Source organism: Protomyctophum parallelum (assembly GCF_964188405.1).
Source record: "Protomyctophum parallelum genome assembly, chromosome: 10".
Lineage (NCBI taxonomy): Eukaryota > Metazoa > Chordata > Actinopteri > Myctophiformes > Myctophidae > Protomyctophum > Protomyctophum parallelum.
The window spans coordinates 36,034,192-36,054,735 of NC_139704.1; positions in this window are offsets into that span (position 1 = coordinate 36,034,192).

The following is a 20,544-nucleotide window of genomic DNA, read 5'->3' on the forward strand; positions in this document are numbered from 1 at the left end:
GACCAAGTATACAATACAGTATTTACTAGTTTTGTTGCGGACTGACCTCGCTAAGCTAAGGTTCAACTTGTCGTTTGTTTTAGTAAAGGTGGACAGCCTCAACTGGCTGGAAACCAATCAGTCAGTCAGTCAGTACGTAAGTCGTCCCTTTAGTCCATCAGTCGATATGCTAGCTAGCTAGTTGACCAGATGGATCAAGTCAGTCAGTCAGCCAAAGTGGTCATTGACCAGTCATTCTGAGAGCTTTGAGACGGCCAGCCCTTGCCAGCCAACTGGCTTATTAGCCATGCAGTCAATGTGTGTAATCGCTCACCTTGGTCGTTTTGAAAAGCAGTCAGTGAGTTTAATCATCTTGTCTAGGGCATCCAGTCAGTCAGTCAGTCAGACAGTAAATCACCTTTTTGCCAATCAGTATTAAGGTAGTGCCACTGTGCTCTTGGCTTCTTGGAAGCCACCTGTAATTCATTTCCCTATGATAGGTTGTGCAGCGGTTCTGTGTCTGTCCCTCTTCATGCATATACATTTCAAGTGTTCGTTCCATTATGCACATTGCACGACGTGTGTGTGTGTGTGTGTGTGCGTGTGTGTGTGTGTGTGTGTGTGTGTGTGTGTGTGTGTGTGTGTGTGCGTGTGCGTGCGTGCGTGCGCTGTGATGAATAGCGACCCCAGTACTGTGCAGTAATTAAATGTGCTTTGCGCTGAGGCATAGAACACATTACCTGATTCACTAACCAACCTGTAAATATACTGTATAAAACTAGCAGTTTTAATCCCTTTTTTTGTGGAAAATCTGACTCAAAGGAAGCGAGCACATGAGCAGTGAGACAAAGCTCAAAGTTTACTTTTCTTTTCAAACACGTCCGACTCCTTTCTCAGGTGTGCACACCATGTATGTATCACACAGGTTTACTGTGGTGTTAAAAATGCTTGTTATTTGGGGGTTCCGGGTTTGCAGATAATACAACCCAAAAACTGACAGCAGTCCGACTTGCATGGGGGTTCCTCTGTCACTGTGATGTAGTACTACGGCCAAATTAGGTTAAGAGCCCTCGTTCAGAAATCATTTGGGTTTATGTGAGAGAATAAAAAATAAAAAAACATGCAAAAAACATTGCAGAAAACTATACACAAGACACTGATCTTTAGACCCCAGTGGCTTGCTTGTGCATGGCACTTCAAACTAACAGTTTAACAGTCCAAGCTGAACCTCTGAAGTTGCACGCTGAGCTGAAAGCCACATCCGTCCACGCGGACTTTCCCCCCCACTGTGACCATGTTCTGTGATGTCAGTGTCCACTGTGACAGCGCTTAAAGGACCACTTCACCACTTTTCAATAGGTCCTCACTAATAATTGTGAAACAATGGTGCACTTTTCTTCTACTCTGTCTGTGTCTCATAGGAGGGCTGTGGACAGTTCAGAAACCGTCTTCCAGTGACATCATCGAATGGGAATACAAGCTAATAAAAACTGCAGGCTTTCTAGTCCTGAAAAGTTGCAATGCGAAAATGGAAGCCATCGTTCTCACGATAATGAAAATCTAAATATTTTTGTAAAAACATCTTGTTTAAAAACAAATCTGCCTAATGATGATGTCACTGGAAGACGGTTTCTAAACTGCCCACAGCCCTCCTATGAGACACAGACTGAGTAGAAAAGAATCGTGCCATTTTTTCATGATTATTAGTGAGGACCTATTATATGAAGATAGGTTGAAAAGTGGTGAAGTGTCCCTTTAACTGTGACGTCGCCTTAGTGAATAGTGGCGTCACACCACTTAACCCTGTTTTATTCTTAGCTGCCGATCTACAAGCTCACAATGCGTTAGATAGATTGTGACGTGGCACGCAACCAAGCATAAATCAGGTGCTACTGTGATGTCACAGGGCCGCTATGTGCTATGATACCACCGTTTCCTTCACTGTGACATGATGGCCAGATGGTGTTCTGGAGCTGCGTAGATAGATCATTCTATACTGCATGCTCCAGCCCCTAAAATATAAAATGTTGAGCTTATAGGGTTGCAGCACTGTATCTGTCTGCTAATAAATGTCACATTTTGGTCAATACTTTTGTATGGCGCACCCATTTGAGCTATTCCTCTGAACTTTTGTACTGGGAGATCCCTAGTTGAGCAATGCTGTGCTTGACATGAGTCCTATGTGATGGACATTCACAAACGGCCAGTCCTGGCTGCCAGTGTGAACCGTTAGCTTCCGAACTATATGTATTTTGATAGTTCCGTTCCATTCAGCCATTTTAGGGTCACGTTGCGAGAACGTCTGTTGTCTCTCGATACGTTTGTCCACTCGCTGAAAACAAAGCCATCCAGTTCACTGTAGATTATGAATTCTGAGACACTGGATTGAGTGCTGTGTTTTTCCATTGCAATGGTGAATGACTTTTGTATAATGAATGTCAACGAATAAAGTATCTTCAAGTAATTATTACCTTGGCTTTTATTCTGCTTAGCCTCATTCGTGCCAGCATCACTGTCATGCCAAGGATGACGGTAAAATACACCCTCTTGTGTAATTCTGCATAATTCCGACCATGCATTCTTCTGAAAGTGGAGATTTGGGAGAAATTGGAGATTTTCAGAATATATTTCCGAACATAGGCTATATATATATTTTTTTTTTGTTGGTATATGTGTGTTTTATTAAGAACAGATTATTAAACGTTTGTACAATGTACATTCTTTTTTTTTTTTCTCTGTATGAAAAAAACCAAAGAAAGAAAAAAACTTCCAATTTTGTCGTTTACATGTCAATTGATTCGTCCTACTTGCCGCTGTGTAGCCTGGCTCAACCGGCCAATGAGGAGCCATCGCCATGGAGGACATAAGGCCTCTGTCCTCCTCCTCCTTCCGTTCATCTGTCTCCGTGCCACGCCCCAGATCAGCCCATGGGAGTATACAGTACATGCTGTGACAAATATCATCCTCCTTGCCAGACTTCCCTCGTCTGAACACAGCCAATTGTGTTCGTTTACGACACGCAAGCCGGACAAGCTGCTGCAAGATGCTGCTACACCACGGATGGATTTGAACCCCTGGACTCAGCCAACCGGTGGCAGCTTTAGCCCTCTGCTCCACCCCAAGAACACTCACAGCTTTACCCCTCTGCTCCACCCAAGAACACACAGCTTTACCCCTCTGATCCACCCAAGAACACACAGCTTTACCCCTCTGATCCACCCCAAGAACACTCACAGCTTTACCCCTCTGCTCCACCCCAAGAACACTCACAGCTTTAACCCTCTGCTCCACCCCAAGAACACTCACAGCTTTACCCCTCTGCTCCACCCCAAGAACACTCACAGCTTTACCCCTCTGCTCCACCCCAAGAACACACAGCTTTACCCCTCTGCTCCACCCAAGAACACTCACAGCTTTACCCCTCTGCTCCACCCCAAGAACACACAGCTTTACCCCTCTGCTCCACCCAAGAACACTCACAGCTTTACCCCTCTGCTCCACCCCAAGAACACTCACAGCTTTACCCCTCTGCTCCACCCCAAGAACACACACAGCTTTACCCCTCTGCTCCACCCAAGAACACACAGCTTTACCCCTCTGCTCCACCCAAGAACACTCACAGCTTTACCCCTCTGCTCCACCCAAGAACACTCACAGCTTTACCCCTCTGCTCCACCCCAAGAACACTCACAGCTTTACCCCTCTGCTCCACCCAAGAACACTCACAGCTTTACCCCTCTGCTCCACCCCAAGAACACTCACAGCTTTACCCCTCTGCTCCACCCAAGAACACACACAGCTTTACCCCTCTGCTCCACCCCAAGAACACTCACAGCTTTACCCCTCTGCTCCACCCCAAGAACACTCACAGCTTTACCCCTCTGCTCCACCCAAGAACACTCACAGCTTTACCCCTCTGCTCCACCCCAAGAACACTCACAGCTTTACCCCTCTGCTCCACCCAAGAACACACACAGCTTTACCCCTCTGCTCCACCCCAAGAACACTCACAGCTTTACCCCTCTGCTCCACCCCAAGAACACTCACAGCTTTACCCCTCTGCTCCACCCAAGAACACTCACAGCTTTACCCCTCTGATCCACCCCAAGAACACTCACAGCTTTACCCCTCTGCTCCACCCAAGAACACTCACAGCTTTACCCCTCTGATCCACCCAAGAACACTCACAGCTTTACGCCTCTGCTCCACCCCAAGAACACTCACAGCTTTACCCCTCTGCTCCACCCCAAGAACACTCACAGCTTTACCCCTCTGATCCACCCAAGAACACTCACAGCTTTACCCCTCTGCTCCACCCAAGAACACTCACAGCTTTACCCCTCTGCTCCACCCAAGAACACTCACAGCTTTACCCCTCTGCTCCACCCAAGAACACTCACAGCTTTACCCCTCTGATCCACCCCAAGAACACTCACAGCTTTACCCCTCTGCTCCACCCCAAGAACACTCACAGCTTTACCCCTCTGCTCCACCCAAGAACACTCACAGCTTTACCCCTCTGATCCACCCAAGAACACTCACAGCTTTACGCCTCTGCTCCACCCCAAGAACACTCACAGCTTTACCCCTCTGCTCCACCCCAAGAACACTCACAGCTTTACCCCTCTGCTCCACCCAAGAACACTCACAGCTTTACCCCTCTGCTCCACCCAAGAACACACAGCTTTACCCCTCTGATCCACCCAAGAACACTCACAGCTTTACCCCTCTGCTCCACCCCAAGAACACTCACAGCTTTACCCCTCTGCTCCACCCCAAGAACACACAGCTTTACCCCTCTGATCCACCCAAGAACACACAGCTTTACCCCTCTGCTCCACCCAAGAACACTCACAGCTTTACCCCTCTGCTCCACCCAAGAACACTCACAGCTTTACCCCTCTGATCCACCCCAAGAACACTCGCAGGTAAAAGTTGCTCCAAACACACTGCTCAGACTATAGCTGACAATCAGCTGATGGCACTGTTCTGCACTTACTGGGAGAATATTAATGAAATAACGAAATCTTCCAGTTTTAATATTTTCACGATTTTTCAAAAATAGCAGACCTACAAGCTCGTAGCGCGCTATGAGCTTGTAGATCTGCTTGTAGATCTGCTCCGTTATGTACCGAGCGGGTCTGTAGATCGTTTGACCTCCAGATACCAGTCTGTCAAGCATTGGGAAGGTCTGCCTTCTTTTCAATTGTGATGTTCTACTGCGAGAAATAAGTGTGTTCCGCATAACATATGAGTCGCTGTGCTGTCCTAGTGCTGCCTCTATTCGGGCAAATGAAGTGAATTTGTTAAATGTTCTCCCTCCAACTAGTCCCACTTTTTAGTTAGTTAGTTAGTTTATTGATCATCTTCAACATGCATAATAATTGGTCCCTTTGTTTGTTTGTTTGTTTTAAACGAGAGCTTCTGGGAACTCCTGGTGCAATAAAGACCGCACAAAATCACATAGACTTTTGGGTGGAGACTTAATTCTCACCAGTCCGATAGCCTGCCAAAGCTTGGTGTGTAGATGCCTTATTCATTCGAGGACAGCCCTACAGACTTGTACCTGTGTTGCTGCTGTTTAAGTCTGGTTTTATATGATCTTATTCACCTACTGGTAGCCTATAGATTAGAACAGAAGCCTGTCTATCTGTCCTTGTTCTGTAAATTGACTGTATGATCCTTGTAGTTCAGTAGGGGTGTTTGGGGCTAGTTCTCAGAGGAGATGTTGCTGGCGTCTCCAGGTTCCATGTTTAACGTACTTTCAAAGTGTGACTAGAGCTCCGAACGGCATCACAACAACTCTCAACAGCATGTCACGGCAGCTTGGTTACAACTGAAACGGACTTCCTCTTCGAAATAAGAGGCAGTTGTAATGATTCGTCAACACTACTATTATCCTATTAATGATTTAGCGGACTGTCTGTCAGTCAGTCAGTCAGTCAGAGTACTTCCTTAGCATAGAGCAAGACGGCTGCTCGCTTTCTCCGCCATCTCACAACGCCACGACGCACGTAACCGCCTCACGGAACCTAGCGCCGCACAGCCCTGTCCTCCAACCTCAATCTGCCCTGCAGTAAAAAAAACAAACAAGCAAATCACCAGTCACCAGTGTCACCAGCGAAATGCATGTTGGGACAGACACAGATTATATATTCAGAACGGGTAAGGACTAGTATTTCTAAGTCTACTTACAGGACATAGGTAAGACATTTGTAGTATGCGACATAGGGTTTTTGGACAGACGATGGGCGATTGAAAAAAATTGGCATATCGCCCAACCTTAATGCGACACCATAGGCCAGTAAATGTTGGTACTGGCGGCAGTACGTGCAAGAGCGCTTCATTTCGTTTGATCTGCCGCTCAACATTAATTGTGACCGTGCATGTTCACCATGCAGTATGTTCATCCCTGCTGTAGTAGTGCATGCGCTTGTGCTTTTGTGTGTGTGCACTGCCCCCACTCCCCTTGATAATGTCTGCCCATCAGATTCGTTCTGGTGACAGGTCTTGTCACAGTTTATAACACAATGGCCTCCCGCGGGCTAAGCTGGACCCAGACAAGGGCTAACACACACACACACACACAGGCGTGCAAATTGATAGTGACCAGCAAGGGCCCCATATCTGTTGGATTGAGACGGCTAAGACTGCAACACCAGACTGAAACAGCAGAGAGAGAGAGAGAGAGAGAGAGAGAGAGAGAGAGAGAGAGAGAGAGAGAGAGACTGAAGTCGAGTGGAAGACTGATTGGTAGCAGGGATTGACTGGCCGAGTGTGTGATCAAGTACAGAAATAGAGAGAGCAGAGGAGAAAGGCATAGGCCTACTGAAAGAGAAAGAGAGAGAGAGAGAGAGAGAGAGAGATAGAGAGAGAGAGAGAGATAGAGAGATAGAGAGAGAGTGCTCCATGCTCAACACAAGGGCCCCATTAACTTGACCCCTTGCCCTTTGCACACAAAGGCAGGACCATCCCACTGCCCCTCCCACCCAATTACCCACGATTAGGCTCAGTGCACTGTGTCAAGATGGAGAGGGAGGAGAGAACAGCAAGGAAAGGAAAAGGAAAACTGTGTGTGTGCGCGTTCGTGTGTGTGTGTGTGTGTGTGTGTACTACTGAAAACTTGTGTGTATGGGCCGGCAGAAGATATAGGGCTCTCTCTCACTCAATTTTCTTAACTGTCTCAATCTCTAAACTGACTAAAACAAGAACAAGATAAATGTCTGCCATCAACTACCTTTTTTCACTGACTAGAACTAGATTAAAAACTAATCTTGAACGACTAAAACTAAGACTAAATATATTGACAAGCTCGAACAAATAAAATCGGCAAGTCATTCCTAATAATACATAATAATAATAATAATTTTTATTTATAACACTTTACATTTGAAACAAATCTCAAAGTGCTACAAGCAGAATAAAAACAATAAAAACATTCTGTGATCACCTAAACAGCTAAAAGATGCACACAGGGTATCTTAAAAGTCCAACTAGGCGAATGCATCTACGGACTTTGGTGCTCTCAGGTGGTCGGGAGGGCATTCCATAGCCAAGGAACAGCTGAGCAGAAGGCCCGGTCCCCCATGGTGCAGAGTTTTGTTTTTGTTGGTTTGAGTGTGTTTGATGTACCAGAGCGGAGGGAGTGGATGGAGTGGGTGAATCACATCTTGATGATGTCATCAAGATGTGATTCACCATGTTAATAGCCTCGGTCCCAGGCTTACTTATATGCGAAAAGAAAAGCCTGGTCACAACGTAAGGCAGAGAAGCTATCGGCGGACGTATCCTCCGGAATATCCGTCAGATGTATTTCCCCCGGATACGATATTTTCCTGACCAATCACGACACTTGTTTCATTCGTGGAGAATGTAAACTGATTTGCAAAGCATCAACGTCATTTCCTTGGGCAATACTTTCCGCTAAAATCCCGCAACTTCCGCTGATAGTCTTTTCAGCGTAGGTCTTGCCCAGGGTGCCATGTTAATGGTTTTTTTCAGACCTCCAGTTCTAGGAAACAGAGAATGGGGGGACTTTTTTATTATTTCCACACAACAGCTCTAAGGTATAATAATGACATACAGTAGTAAAATGTTGAAAATAAGCTGGATGCTCTTGCTAGGGATCCCGGTGAGAAGTGTGTCGCAGTAGTCGAGCCTTGAGGAGACAAAGGCGTGGATGATTTTTTTCTGCATCTGGCATGCAGGGTGAGTGTGGGACGGAGTCTGGCTATGTTTCGGAGGTGGAAGAATGAGGTTTTGCAGAGGTATTTAATATGGGGGTCGAAGGTCAAGTGCGGGTCAATTTTTTGGAGGATTTGACCTGGTGTGGGGGTGCCAATGAGAATGGCCTCTGTCTTGGAGCTGTTGAGTTGAAGAAAGTTGTCGGTCATCCACGCCTTTATCTCCTCAAGGCAGGTGGTTAATGTGGATGATGGTGATGAAGTTGACGACAGGGGGGGCAGAGGGTAGTGGGATAGTCTTGAGGTAGAGATGGGTGTCATCAGCGTAGCAATGGTAGGATATATACCATGCCGGCTGATGACACGACCAAGGGGGAGCATATAGAGGGTGAAGATGGTGGGGCCTAGGATGGAACCTTGGGGCATGCCACAGGTGACAGGATGTGACCGTGAGTAGACACCTCCCAGGGAGACACGCTCAGTTCTGTCAGTGGGGTATGAGGTGAACCAGTTGAGTGCAGTGTCGGTGAGTCCTATGGTGGAGTGGAGACGGTTGAGGAGGATGGTGTGGTCTACTGTGTCAAAAGCTGCGGACAAGTCCAGGAGGATGAGGAGGGAGGGGGAACCAGTGTCAGCTGCCATCAGCAGGTCATTAGTGACTCTGACCAGTGCTGTTTCTGTGCTGTGGGCTGTGCGGAATCCTGATTGGACTCTCTCGAAGGTGTTGTTGGAGTTTGAGCGGCAACTACTTTTTCCAGTACCTTGGAGAGGAAGGGCAGATTGGAGATGGGCCTGTAATTGGAGAGTATTTCCGGGTAAAGGGTGGGTTTTTCCAGGAGAGGTGTAATGATGGCTGTCTTTAAAGTAGGTGGAACATGGCCGGGAGGGAGTGGTTGATGGCTGTGGTGATGAGGGGGCTTATGGCAGTTATGTGGGTTTTTAACAGAGCTGTGGGCACAGCTCTGTTAACTTGCTGATGATGGCCTCAACCTGATGCTGTGATATGCTGGCCAAGCAGTGGAGAGGCTGGAGGATCCCTGGTTGTGGGGTGATGGTCGGGGCAGGTTGGGGAGGGGCTGTGTGGGGTGATGGCCATGGCAGGAGGATTGAGATAGGGTGATGTTATTGACCTCTGACCTAAATGAATCGAGGATGTTGTTAAATGGTGCATTTGTTGCACTGGTCCACTGTGGTGTCACTGTGGTGTCACTGTGGGTAGGTTTGAGGAGGTTATTTGAGATGAGATGAGAGATGAGATATACTTTATTGTCCCACGAGGGGAAATTTGTCTTGGGCAAAAGTGCAGTAGTATACATCTTTATTTATTTATGGTGGAGAAAAGTTGCTTGGAGTTACCGGAATTGTTATTGATGATATTTGAGTAGAATAGTGAGTGACCAAGCATCTCTGAGGGCATTTGAATAAGCTTTTTGATGCTCCCTGTATGCCTGATGTCATTCACAGGTATAAGCACACTAGATAATATGATTTTATCAGGTAAGCCGTCAAAACTTTAAATACAGCACAAGCTAAAGAAACTGATAAGAGAAGTGAATGACCCACAGTTGCTTTCCTTAGTACTTAAATCGCAATCGAACCCACTTTTGTAGAAGTTTAGGTTGTGTAGATACCTTGATTTCTGAAGACATTCACAAATAGTAAAGTCCACAAAGTTGTTTTTGTGACGGTTTCACTGCCATGTAAATCAAAGAGGATATTAATTTAATATTTTTTTAATCAGCGAGAGCATGATATCTGGCCAAGTCAACAACACTTCGCAAGTCATGTATTGGTAAGCTAACTATACCAGTAGTGACCAGATTTGACTGAGAGACTGCCATCGCGCACATTCCAGCTTTTCACCAGAGGAGAAAAACTTTTTATTTTTTTCAAAATGAGTTAATAGCACAGGCAGACTCTTCACATACTAGCATGTCTGAAATAAGTGTCAAAGCTGAAATTGACATGTAAATATGAAATAAATGCTTAAACATGTAGCTAGGTGTAATGTTAGAGACCACAGAAGTGAACCTTTCAAGCCCGTTTTCTCAACTCACTGTTTTCTGCAAGACATCACTCTATAAGCCTCTCCAAAACTGGTGGGTCAAACTGAACAACCAATATGTCAATTTGAAGCTATGATTCCCTGCTTTGATATGAAATGAAAAAACAAAAATGAAAAAAAAATCCAATGGCAGTCTCCTATGTAGTTCCCAAACTGTTGGTCAGGACCCCAAATTATTTGGTGCAGATGATTAGCTTAATGTGCTACATTGTTTTCTCACTCAACAGTAAACAAGCCAACATACAGTATAAGTGTATACTGTAGCGTATCTACGCATTTCAATTCAAGGGTTTTTAAGATTTTTAATATTTTTAATACCAAATTTTACGTAAAAAAACAAGTATACTTGTGAGCTTGTAGTTAAGCTATTTTCACAATATTTATCTGTGGACCAGAGTCTATAATAATAATAATAATAATAAATAATAATAATAATAAAACTTTATTTGTATAGCACCTTTCATGACATGAAATGCAGCTCAAAGTGCTTTACAGCGCAATGGAGAAAAAAGAAAAGAAAGGCAAGGCATAAACATACAAAAAAAACAAGCAGTAATGCAATACAGTGACGACATGAATAACAAAAAAAGAAAAGATCAATTAAAAGCAAGGGTGTAGAAGTGGGTCTTGAGCTGAGCTTTAAAAATGTCTACAGAGGCTGCCTGTCAAAGGTACAGTGGGGGTTTGTCCCATGCCGTCTAACTAAATGTGATGGCTACAATTCCTGCTTGGCTGTGGAAAGTTTGGGAACCTTGAACTTCGACACTGACACCTATACGTACCCAAAGTGTCCTTGTACTGTAAGGTGTTTACTTCCCTCCTCTATGTTTTCTAACCCTCCCATCCTCCTCCGTCGCTGTGGAGAAATGTCTCAAAGCCTTTCAAGTTACTTCTCTCTCTCTCTCTCCCCTAGCCCCCTTCATGCAATATCAGGAAGGGCCTTTTTTAATCCATTTTCGGCGGGAACCCCTTTTGGTGTTTTAATTAACATTAACATTGTTAAAATTTCGCTATTGAAGCAGATCTACAAGCTCATAGCGCGAGTGGCGCGCTACGAGCTTGTAGGTCTGCTATTTTTGAAAAATCATTGAATATAATATTTCAGAGCGAACATTTTTAACTAAAATATTTGCTTCTGGGGGGGGGGTCCCTGGAACTACATATTTTGAGATGGGGGTCCGTGGCCCAATAGAGATAATTCTGGGGGTCCTTGCCATGAAAAAGGTTGAGCACCACTGACATACTGTAGAAACATGGGTTTTTCAGAAAAAAATTAGAAGAAAAAATTTAGAAGCCTTTTTGTTTTTCAGTCCAAAACGGCTTAAACGATACACTCATTACTGCAGAGTGGGCACAGCCCCGTCTTCTTCTTTTATCTCTCTGTTTTTATGAGGTTAATACCCTTTTTTCTGCGCCGCAACCCCCCCTCCCCCCTCCCCCCTCCCCACACAACCTTAAAACCAACCCACGGCCAAAGTGGCTTTTTCGGTCCATGTGTTTGTTTGCTTTTGCAGCTGAAGTGGAAAGCAACAACGTCCCTGAGAGGATTTTTGTTGTTGTTGTCGCTTTTCTCTAATTTAAAAGTCATCGCATTTGAGAGGATGGAAGCCACCCTCCCCACCACCAACATCCCATCACACGCACGCACGCACACACACACGCACGCACGCACGCACGCACAATATGCTGGCCTTGAGGACAATAGGGTTTCCTATTTTCGTAGGTTTTCTATTACAGTAGCAGGCAAACACAGGGGGAGAAAAGTCAACAAGAAATTCTGTGGTGGGTTTACAGTCGTACAGCAGGATGGAATACTATAGAGAGAGGACGTGCTGGGGGGTGTGCATGCGTGTGTGCGTGCGTGCGTGTGTGTGTGTGTGTGTGTGTGTGTGTGTGTGTGTGTGTGTGTGTGTGTTGTACAGTATGTCTCGGAAACCTTTGTTGCTCTTTGAATTATGGCCCACACAGCACCCCATAGTCGCACGCACTCTCTCTCACACACACACACACACACACACACACACACACACACACACACACACACACACACACACACACACACACAGAGTCAAGTGTCCATAGATTCCGATGGGTGTATTCCATGGGAACTTGTATGGACTCCATATTGTATGTAAGCCTCTCCACCTCTCAGACCAATTAGAGCAGTCCATGTGGATACACAGCTGACTGGCTGAATGAGTCGTTGAAGAACTGACTGACTGAATCATTGATTCCTGTTTCCTGACTTGTCTGACTGATTGCTTGGCTGACCGATCGACTGGGTAACTCACAGACCAGCTGACTGGCCAACTAGCTGATGTAACGACCAACTGACTGACTGACTGACTGACTGACTGACTGACTGACTGACACAATACCTGACTGACTATAGAGAGCTAAAGTCTGGATGTCAGCAGAACACACACATACACACACACACACACACACACACACACACACACACACCCTCACACACACACACACACACACACACACACACACACACACACACAGTGTAAGGTGCGGCTTACACATAGACTTACAACAATGGGTAGCTAATGAAGGGGCCACACTGTTGACAAAACCTTTCAACTCAACCTTGATTAGGTCAGGAAGACAGGAAGGTCTGTCTGTCTGTCTGTCTGAAAATCTGCATCTCCCGTCCGTCCGTCCGTCCGTCCGTCCGTCTGACATTCCATATGTTGATCTGACCTCATCAAACCCTGTAGTACACTCAAGACACGCTCCATATATGGCCAGTACAGAATTCATTCCATATGTTGATCTGATCCCCCCATGCCAAAGCAAAAAAACATTTCAATAGAAATCCACTGCACTGGTGAGCGAGAGACATACTGTCTGCATTCTATGGAGAGAGAGAGAGAGTGCTGCCTACACGCAGAGCCTCCGGAGGAGCTGGTTTTAATTAGCACCTGCCTCTCAGAAGAAAATCATCCTCTCATTGGCCGCACTGTTCTCAGTCAATCAGCGTATTAATCAGCCAGACCACCAGCTGACGGATACAGTAGCAAACTATAGTCAAAATGTCAGTTTGTTGATGATGCTTGGTCAGATCCCGACAGTGCTGCTTAGGTTTGTCAGTGCACAAGCCCTCGTGCAAATTCCATTTATTGAAAAATGTTTTAGTAGATACTATTGTTGTAATGTATTTATACACATAGGCTATACCTTTGAATAGAGGCCATTAGTAGGCCTCATTGTCTTATCATTCAGTATCATATCAGTGGCACTAGTAAGCTGTATAACACTGTAAAAATGTAATGTAAAGACTTTATCTTCTTCCATGACCAAAATTACATGCATACGAAGATAACACAATATCATGGACTTTATATATCCCACCCGAGAAATGAGAATAAACAGTGTGAGCTTCTCTCTCCACACCTTCCTATATGAACATAATTAAAGCTTTCCTCATGTCACATTTTCATTCCGAACTGACCAGTATGATCTGGTCTATATAGGCCACGCCTCCTACAAAGGGGTCTTTTCCGGATGTGGTTTCCACGTTCCGACCATCCTGAATGGCCAAATTGAGTAGCTTTTCTCGGCAGTCGCTATTAGAATAAAATGTGGATATACCAAACTAAGTATTCCGAGACATTATCCATCAAATGAATGATTATTCATTTCTAGGGGAAGCATTTTGGAGGGGCACATTTTCAGGTTTATTCCATGGTTTCTGCCTGTCTGATCATGACACAAACATCCCCTCTAGAGTCTAGGTTTATCCGCAGTCTACTACTATTATGTTCATGTTTAGCCCATTTTGGGTGGGAACCCCTTTTGGTGTTATGTTATGCTTCAGCTATTGAAAAATAGCAGATCTACAAGCTCATAGCGCGCCACCGAGTGCCGCGCTACGAGCTTGTAGGTCTGCTGAAAAATCGAAGAACGACAGACACAGAAACATAGCTTTTCCAGAAAACTGTCAGGATTTAGAAGACATTTTGAGAATCTGATCTCAGATCAAAATTGGTCAGTTTAATGACTGACAAACTAATATTCACTACCTTACTTTCTGCCTGTCTCTACTCACCTCTCTTCTCCCCGGTTTCTCGGAGCCTCTCTCTCTCTCTCTCTCTCTCTCTCTCTCTCTCCCTGCCTGCCTATGTGGCGGTGGTCGTCAGGGTAACGGCTCTAGCCTTCCGACCGATGTTCCCGTGGGCCTCCGGGGGCCATTAGGGGCCCATCAACGAGGCTCTCCTCCGCGCCACAAGTGGCGTTTGGCGGGCTTGGAGAGGGCCCTCGTCTGTGCTCTGAAGGTCAACGAGGCTGCGACCAGGCACTCTGCCAGTGACTCTTTAGCCCTGTGCCAGGCTACGGCAACGGTAACATAAAATGGTTCTAATTTAGTCAACATGGAGGACACAGTTGTTAAGAGACCCATGTTTTCTCTTTTCTCTTTTTGACTGAATGTGTGTCTTTTCCGACAGGAAGAGTGAATTATAGTGTTGCACTTGCCGTGTGTTTTTTGAGGGGATTTTTAAAGTGGGTTTCTCCTTACATTGTGGTTAGATGTGACCAGTCACCGATACGAAGCCATTTAATACAAATAAAATCTAGCCACGTTTTCTGTTCTGATTTGCTATATTCACGTCCAACCTCCAAACCTCTTCCTCCCCCAGTCTTGTTTTGGTCAGAGTTATGTACATATATCTAGGCCTATAGTGTATGGATGATAGCGTATGCAGGATATGCAAATATTATTCGTATGCACTACAGAGAGTGTGTGTGTCGTGTGTGTGTGTGTGTGTGTGTGTGTGTGTGTGTGTGTGTGTGTGTGTGTGTGTGTGTGTGTGTGTGTGTGTGTGTGTGTGTGTGTGTGTGTGTGTGTGTGTGTGTGTGTGTGTGTGTGTGTGTGTGTGTGTTTGTACTGTAAGTAGCCTAGGTTTTGTGCATGGAAATTGCGGCTGTGACTGTGAGTTCCACATGTCTTTCAAAATGGATAAACCTAATATCCAACCTGGTCTATAACTAAACATAATCAGAACATTTATATACTCTTAGTTAACCACTAATCAGTTAACCATTAATTAACACATACTGAACTGCTCCTGTTTTCCATCTACACCAAGTCCCTTTGGACGGGAACCCCTTGTGGTGTTTCAAGCATCATGCCATACTTTAGCTATTGAAAAATAGCAGATCTACAAGCTCGCGCTATGAGCTTGTAGATCTGCTATCTTTGAAAAAATCGTAATAATGTGGCACAAATCTTCGAATATATATTCTTTCAGTTTCAACGTTTTTTTTAACTCAAATCTTTGCTTCTGGGGGGGTTCCTGGAACAACATATTTTAAGACGGGGGGTCGGCGGCCTACAACATATCATTTTTGGGGTCCTTGACATGAAATATTGAGCACCACTGATATAGAAACATATAGGTTTTTCAGAAATCCGTCATGATTTAGAAGACATGATTTTTTTTAAATGTCGACGTCAGACCTAAACGGCTTAACGGAAAATAGCCGATCAGTTCATATGATGTTTTCGCTGAATGTTCGCCCGCAGAACAGGGACACCAGGGTTCATGTGATTCACTAAACCCATTTAGGCCTGACGTCGAAATAAAAATAAAGAATTACCTTTTTTTCCTGAAAAACCTCATGTTTCTATATCAGTGGTTCTCAATATTTTATGTCAAGGACCCCCAGAAATGATATGTAATATGCCACCGACCCCCATCTGGAAATATGTTGTACCACGCCCCCCCCCCCCCCCCCCCCCCAGAAGCACAGATTTGAGTTAAAAAAAAACTGAAACTCTGAAGGAATATATATATTCAAATATTTGAGGCACATTTTCCACGATTTTTCAAAAAATAGCAGACCTACAAGTTCATAGCGCGGCACTCGGTGCCGCGCTATGAACTTGTAGATCTGCTATTTTTCAACAGCTATAAAGCATAACATAATGCTTAAAACACCAAAAGGGGTTCCCGCCGGCCCAAAATGGGTTAACACATGGGATTTGATGGTGCATGGACGAGGGCAGGTGAAAAGCCTCTACATCGGCGCGCATGGCGTCTGCACCTGTTCCAAAACTATTTCCCCTCATGCAGCTTAGCCTCCGTTGGCTCTCAGAGAGGTCTAAGTAAGTAGTCCACAAACCACTCTGTCTGCAGGCCTCCTCAGGGGAAATGTACATAGATTATGTCTGCTCCTAATCCGCCCGCAACAAAAATACCTTTTTTTTGCAGTAGTATACTGTGTATAGGGTCGCAGAAGGTTTCCCTAGATACACACCTGCTGGCACGCACGCGCGCGCGCACATACATAGCATCACGTGTGTTCACTCACATGCACACATACTGTACACACACATTCATATGGATACAACTATTACATACATACATGTCTTAAGTTCGATGTTTCTTTTTTGCAGTTGATTGGCAATGAAAGCCGGGCACATATTTTGAATAGTCTAGTTTAATATCATTGTCAACTGTTTTGGTGTGTCACACACACGCACGCACGCACACACACACACACACACACACACACACACACACACACACACACACACACACACACACACACACACACACACACACACATATGCACGCATAAGCAAACACATTTCTTTGGCCATAATGTGCACATGGATGTTGGTGCAATTAACGCCAAGTTGATCCAACCCTTTGCCATTTGATTGAATGGTTCTGGAGTGTTTGCTAAGCCTGTGTGTGTGTGTGTGTGTGTGTGTGTGTGTGTGTGTGTGTGTGTGTGTGTGTGTGTGTGTGTGTGTGTGTGTGTGTGTGTGTGTGTGTGTGCGTGTGCGTGTGCGTGTGCGGGCGTGCGGGTGTGCGGGCGTGCGTGCGTGCATGCATTTGCTGCCACTTTAAAAAAAGGGACTGATTGCTTGAGGTAATGAAGATGACAGAGATTTGCTGGATTTTTCTTTTCATTGTTTGATCCGATTCACAAAAAATTTAGATGTAAGAACAGGACATAAATGTGACGCACACCCTGCAGCTCCGTCTGTCTTTGATTACATTTAACCCATTCTGGGCGGGAGCCCCTTTTGGTGAGTCAAAAGTGGCGCCACTTGTCTCTGACCCTGTGGCTTTAGCCTGTAGAATGAGAACCTTCTCTTCCAGCTGGATGGAGAGTCACACAGGCTTACTGTCATTTGTAAAGTGTCAGCCAGCCTCAGGTTCTCTTCTTTATTGGATTTAAATAATGTGAAAAGAATATTGGAGCTGAAATGTTGGCATGACATTTCCTCTATACCCTTGTATGTTTTAGTGTTTGTTGTGCACATTAGGCCCTACATATAACCTGTTTATATTTGTATACTAATTGGTCTGTGCGCTTTTGCTACGATTGGGGGGAAAAAAGAAGAAAAATCTCTTCTGGATCTTAATCTTGAAGAAATTATAGACTTTTCAGCCAGTGGTATTGCAAACTTCTGTGACATTGCCTTTGCTCCTTTGACATATATAGACGGAACCTCTGTTTTAGAGATAGTGGCAAAAGATTTGCGAAAATGTATAGTCAATGTTAATATAGGTCGTATATGTCCAGTCGGTAGTGCTGTCGCCGCACAGCTAGAAGGTCCTTTCTGTGTGGAGTTTGCATGTTCTCCCCGTGTCCCCTAGGGTAGGAACTCTCACAAAAACATGCAGTAATCCTGGTCTCTAAACTACCTCCCCCTGGCCAGCCGTGGCTGTCACTCTATCCTTTACACTGTATGGTTGTACCATACCATTTGACAGAGTGTATAGTACACTATCACTATACTTATACTCTACTATGACATCATGTTGATTACAACTGGGATCTCCACAGGCAGACATGATACAGAGATCTTCACACAGTATATATGGACACAGTGGCGTGCACAGACATTTAGAGGGGCAGGTGCTCAAGTGAAAAAAAGGGGCACCTTGTGCAGCGCATTTTGGGTCGGGAACCCATTTTGTTGCTTTATAGCTATTGAAAAATAGCAGATCTACAAGCTCATAGCGCGCCACCGAGTGGCGCGCTACGAGCTTGTAGGTCTGCTATTTTTCTTTAATCGAAGAACCACTGACATAGAAACATAGCTTTAGATTGTGGGCGGCCTAAATAATATAGTAGAAGCGTTTTTTTATCAAGATTCTTTTCTTTTTTTTTTTCTTTTTTTTTTTAGCACATTGCCATAAGGGCACTAGGGGGTGCTCTAGCACCCCCTAGTGTCTATCTGTGCACGCCACTGTATATATGGACATATACAGATGTGTGGATGTATCTATAGATACAGATGTATCCCACTCAGTGCATCACAGTAAAGATACAAAGCTACACACAGCCTATTTGTATATAGCTTTGTATCTTTGTAGCTGAAGTTGAAAACCAGCCAAACGTTTTGTAGCTTTGTAGCTTTTGCAGCAGCTCATGCAACGTCTGGTCTATCTTTGTATCTTCATGTCGCTGGCTTGCATTTTCTTTCTCTCAGGCTTCGTATACGCACATATCAGACGAACATGCTCTGTGCTGCTCTGTGCCCCCCCCCCCCCCCCTCCCCCCATCACACACAACTGTTTGGTCAAACTACGTGACTTCCATTGGAAAAGCATTGGGGCGGCCTTGAAACACAGGAAGAGCACAGCACAGTTGTTCTTTATGTGTGTACGAAGCCTTACTATCTATCTCACACACACACACACGCACACACGCGCACACGCACATGCACGCGTACACACGTGCACGTGCTGGCACGTAAATTCTGGACAGCTGCCAGTCCTATACCAACTTCCCACTTGGCACTGATCACTCCCTCGGGTCCTCCTCCCCAATACACATTACGCCGCGTTCTCCAGATAGACACTCGCTCACCGAGATGTAGTAGCATTTATAGATATAATGCCGTAACTGTATATGCTATACTACTGTATGCCAGGCCCTTCTCCCATGCAGCGTATAGCCATGTTGTAGCCATGCTATATGGTATCGTCAGCATAGCTGTGCGGCTGCATGGTCGTGCAGTCTGCCGCAGAGCTCGCTGCTAACTCGCACAGCCTCTATTAATTAGCCGTTTGATGCTGCTAATTGGGCTCCCACTGCTGCACTAATTGATAACGGCATCACCACTGACAACAGGATACACAAACATGGAGAAATCTCGCCGCCTGCAACCTATTATAGCACGGCATGCATTGAGAGAGAGAGAGAGAGAGAGAGAGAGAGAGAGAAGCAGCTGGGTGACAAGAAAGAGGAAAGAAGATGGGCAAATGAGACAATAAAGAAAGGAATTTCTGAGTATTTTAATATCATATAATATTCTTTCTTTTTTTAACAGTTTACAATGCAAGTTTACAATTCGCTTATTTCCATCTAAATAAGTTGTAAAGTGTGCCGCTTGGGATATTATTTACAGAAGAGAGGATATATACAAAAGCAAAGGAAATAAGTGAATTAGCACAACACCCCATAGCCCCATTCAATTCCCATTCAATTCAATGCAATTCATTGAGGGCAAATTATGGTAGGGGAAATAGCCAATAAGGAGCTTTTGCACAAAATAACACCTGGACCTCTTTGGTGGGGACCTAACAACTACAAAGAAAGGTAAGAAAGCCTTTTAGTATGGAATTTTCCTTTAATGTAGCAAGTCATACAAGTGATCTTTTAGAAGCCGATCACTACTACACCACTCTACCACAATAGGGTAACCAACAAGCATCAAATCGTTTACTCAAATGGACCTGTGGTGCACAGTCTCCTTTGTCCAAGATTCTAACTGTCGGTTTCTAGCTAATGGCCGCACTTGTGGCACAAGCGGACCCTGTGCTACGACTTGCAGCACCCTAAATGCTCAGCCGTAGCCCGTAGGGAACACACTCATGTAATGGCTGCTAGTTGGAAACGTGTGTGTGTGTGTGTGTGTGTGTGTGTGTGTGTGTGTGTGTGTGTGTGTGTGTGTGTGTGTGTGAGGGTGTGTGTGTGTGTGTGTGTGTGTGTGTGTGTGTGTGTGTGTGTGTGCGTGCATGTGAGTGCATGCAAGCGCACCATATGGAGTACCTGGAATCGGCACTGCCAGTAATAGTCGCAGTGGTGGTAATGTACAATTACAGCCCAGGGCAGGCCATTACACACACACACACACACACACGCACGTCTTGGTCTATACGGATACACCTGCACACCTGTCACCTACCTCATGGTCCCCAATGCAACATTCAATATGTACGCACGCGCACATACGCACGCACACACACACACACATGCGCGCGCGCTGACACTCACACATTGTTGCACACTCCTTACCAAAGGAAACCTCTGCTCTTAAGCTGGTATATGGCCTTCCTA